This window comes from Schistocerca piceifrons, unplaced genomic scaffold (assembly GCF_021461385.2).
Source record: "Schistocerca piceifrons isolate TAMUIC-IGC-003096 unplaced genomic scaffold, iqSchPice1.1 HiC_scaffold_629, whole genome shotgun sequence".
NCBI classification, from domain to species: Eukaryota; Metazoa; Arthropoda; class Insecta; order Orthoptera; family Acrididae; genus Schistocerca; species Schistocerca piceifrons.
The window spans coordinates 30,639-35,000 of record NW_025728871.1 but is presented as its reverse complement, the minus strand read 5'-3'; positions in this window follow the sequence as shown (position 1 = coordinate 35,000).

Below are 4,362 nucleotides of genomic sequence, written 5' to 3'. Positions count from 1 at the left end.
ATAGGGCGACACCACATGCAATACCGCCATCTATGCGCATCTGACAACACTACGTCCGCACCACAAAACATACCGCCATCTGTAGGTCTCCCGCAACATGACCTCCTGCAACGACGCTACCGCCATCTATGAGACGCCAAGCCGACTAAGACAGCGATGGCGCCACAGTGGCCGCCTTTCGACGCCACCCACAAAGGCTGCAGCCTCTGTCGACCATAGCACCCAATCTCCAGTGGCTCTGCCGCACGAAGCCGTGGACCGGCAATGACGCCACCCGCACCCGTTCGTGCACCACCCCAACCGCCAAACTCGCACCTCCAGCGGATGAACGGCGGACGTTTCCCGCACTCGTAAAGTGCAATCCACCCCTATAACTTGCGTTTCATGAAGAGTTATTTCCAATATGCGACATTCCCGCTGTCCGTATACATGAGCCGCGACCTGTACCACTTACGAGCGAGAGACGCGATCGCGTTGCTCACTGTACGGCGTCCGATACCGAGCCATCAGCATGTCGGTCCCCATGCGCGTTGCACTCGCACTCGCAGTCGCAAAAACGTGGGGCAAATATATTACGCGGAAGAGTTATAACAGACCGAGCCCCACTGCATGGGGGGAGTCTTTGTCACTAATGTACACAGATGGAACATTTTGGACTGGAACCAGATTACCCGTACACACGGCGCTGATTAGTAATCAATGCAGAGCCATCAAACTACAGCAAATATACACAACTGTCCGTATACATGCTGAAAGAGTCTGCCCAAAATGGGAACCACACGTCAGCCAGACACTCTGATCACGCACCACTCTCTGCTTCTAACAGGCGCACATACAATATGTAAGCACCAGCATGGAACAACATCCAGTGCATCTTCTCCGCCACATTACACAATCCACACTATCACAACCAGACCAGGAGGTCCGTGCGGAAAATACAATATCCCAGCCTTTCGACATCCACCATTGCGCAGACCAGGCACCAACACCCACACATGTCCTATACAACGGTGCACCCAACATCACAATAGTACCTCCTGTCACAGCGCACAAACAATGACATGAGTCAAAGACACAGGTCTCACACAAGCATAGAATTGGAGCGCCGCCTCTAATAAGCCAAAGGTGCATCCTGACGTGACAAATCTGATCATGTCACAAGCATTCACTTACTATAATCACTATCAACGAACCTGCCGCCCCCGCCCCCCCCCCCCCTACACCTTTCCGTACAACAACGTGTAACCTAACCTAACCTAACCTAACCTATGTTGTACCTTAACCTAACCTATGTTGTACCTTAACCTAACCTATGTTGTACCTTAACCTAACCTATGTTGTACCTTAACCTAACCTATGTTGTACCTTAACCTAACCTATGTTGTACCTTAACCTAACCTATGTTGTACCTTAACCTAACCTATGTTGTACCTTAACCTAACCCATGTTGTACCTTAACCTAACCCATGTTGTACCTTAACCTAACCCATGTTGTACCTTAACCTAACCCATGTTGTACCTTAACCTAACCCATGTTGTACCTTAACCTAACCCATGTTGTGCCTCAACCTAACCCATGTTGTGCCTCAACCTAACCCATGTTGTGCCTCAACCTAACCCATGTTGTGCCTTAACCTAACCCATGTTGTGCCTCAACCTAACCCATGTTGTGCCTTAACCTAACCCATGTTGTGCCTTAACCTAACCCATGTTGTGCCTTAACCTAACCCATGTTGTGCCTTAACCTAACCCATGTTGTGCCTTAACCTAACCCATGTTGTGCCTTAACCTAACCCATGTTGTGCCTTAACCTAACCCATGTTGTGCCTTAACCTAACCCATGTTGTCGCCTTAACGTAACCCACGTTGTCGCCTAAACCTGCTCTGTAATTGTTATACGACTCGTTCAATTACTGTAGTGTTGCCCACCCGCAACCCTCGCAATATAGTTCGCTACTCGCACTGCCCGCACCCCTGTGTATCGCTTCATGTTAAACACCTTGCAAGTCTTGCTCACTTTCCACATGCTCCTGCTGTACACTGTAATGTGGATGGCAGCAGGACGTACATGCCGCCCCTCCCCACGTCCCCACCTTGCCCCCTGCCTTCGCAAGCTGGTTGGTGAGAAGTTTGCATGTTCAATGCCCTTCGCATGCGACGTACTCAGGCTACGTTGTGGTGCGGCCTGTGTCAACTGTCCGCTGATGTCGTACGCGTGAACCACAATCTGTACTGCACATTCGTCCTTATGTACTGAATGATACATCGTGGCACATGTGTGACCGCACAACGACTGCGCCCAAAAACGGCGGACCATACAGTGCAAATATTGTGCACGCAGCTACGTGTCGTCTCCCTATGAGAGCTGGATTGCAGTGTGGTACGCCATAGAGACGTGTGGGAGGAACGGACGCCGTGGATGGCGATCAGCATGAGCTGTCTGTTGATGTATTCGGACCTAGTCGTCTCTCCTCACACACCGTGATGGCATGGTGCACCGCGTTCCATATCTGCGACATGCTACAGAGGCCGGTTGACAGTCGTTCGAGCAATGGACATCGCATACGTACGGGGGCCACCTTCCACGTATTGTCTAGGCGTGCACATTTTGTTGCGTGTATGTGGGCAGACGTAGTGTGGCGTGACACCTGACACAGGCATGCAATAATCGTTGAAGTTGCAAATGGCGATGGACGCCTGCGTTTTCTGGTGAAGTTACGCAAATGAACAAATGGTAACCTGTTGTGGTGCGGTTGTTCTCGCTAGGGGTGAATCGGTGATGGCGACGATAGGTTGAGGTACTAACCGGTTGTTCCAGCGATACCCACCATGCCGACGAAACTGAACGGCATCTGGGTGTGAAGCGATACGCGGCGGTGGCTGGGTGGGACCGTCCCCGGCCGGTGAGGGGGCGCCTCCCGGCGTGCTGGCCGCGCGGTGCGTGGGCGCACGCGCTACAGCCGGCTGGTGGGGGCGGCCAGTGGCAGGCGCGCCGGCCGACGGACGCGGCAGGCGTCGCAGCTGCGCGCCGGCGCACCCTGCGCGCGGCGCCGTGCGGCCAAAGTAGGTCCTCGCGGGCCCGGTGCGAAGCGCGGTGGACATCTTCAGTGTGCTGGTCCGATTGAGGACTGTGTGCGTTGAGGATGCGCCGCCGCCCGGCGCTCGGCGCCGCGACGCCGTCTGCTGCTCGGTCGCCCCAGCGGTTCTCGCTGGTGGTTTGTATCGCAGCTGTGCGGATGTGTTGGCGCGTGCGCTGTGCTGGGAGAGTTCGCTTCGGCACCCAAGTGGGGCTTTTGTCCTTCTGTGGCGCTGGCGTTGGAGCTGCCGGTCACCGTAGGTGGCGCGTGTTGTCTCCCGCCGGCAATGCCACGACAGCACGCTCCCGGGCCTCTGTCGGCAGCGGCAAGCTCAGTTGGGAGCACGGGTGGTCGCACCGAAAGCGTCTACTCGCCTAACTCCGGGCGATTGCGCCTCTCTCGAACCCGACCAAGTACTTGGGACGGCGCTGCGCGCCGCCGGGACCTGAGAGGGTTTCGAGGTGTATTGTGCAGGGGAGCTCAGCCTCCTCCTGTTTGCAGAATGATTGAGCGGACGCTTGCGTGTTCGCGCGGGCCCCCGGGACACACTCCCGGGCGGCCGGCTGCTCAGCTCTAGTTGACGCAGCTCCCTGGTTGATCCTGCCAGTAGTCATATGCTTGTCTCAAAGATTAAGCCATGCATGTCTCAGTACAAGCCGCATTAAGGTGAAACCGCGAATGGCTCATTAAATCAGTTATGGTTCCTTAGATCGTACCCACGTTACTTGGATAACTGTGGTAATTCTAGAGCTAATACATGCAAACAGAGTCCCGACCAGAGATGGAAGGGACGCTTTTATTAGATCAAAACCAATCGGTCGGCTCGTCCGGTCCGTTTGCCTTGGTGACTCTGAATAACTTTGGGCTGATCGCACGGTCCTCGTACCGGCGACGCATCTTTCAAATGTCTGCCTTATCAACTGTCGATGGTAGGTTCTGCGCCTACCATGGTTGTAACGGGTAACGGGGAATCAGGGTTCGATTCCGGAGAGGGAGCCTGAGAAACGGCTACCACATCCAAGGAAGGCAGCAGGCGCGCAAATTACCCACTCCCGGCACGGGGAGGTAGTGACGAAAAATAACGATACGGGACTCATCCGAGGCCCCGTAATCGGAATGAGTACACTTTAAATCCTTTAACGAGTATCTATTGGAGGGCAAGTCTGGTGCCAGCAGCCGCGGTAATTCCAGCTCCAATAGCGTATATTAAAGTTGTTGCGGTTAAAAAGCTCGTAGTTGGATTTGTGTCCCACGCTGTTGGTTCACCGCCCGTCGGTGTTTAACT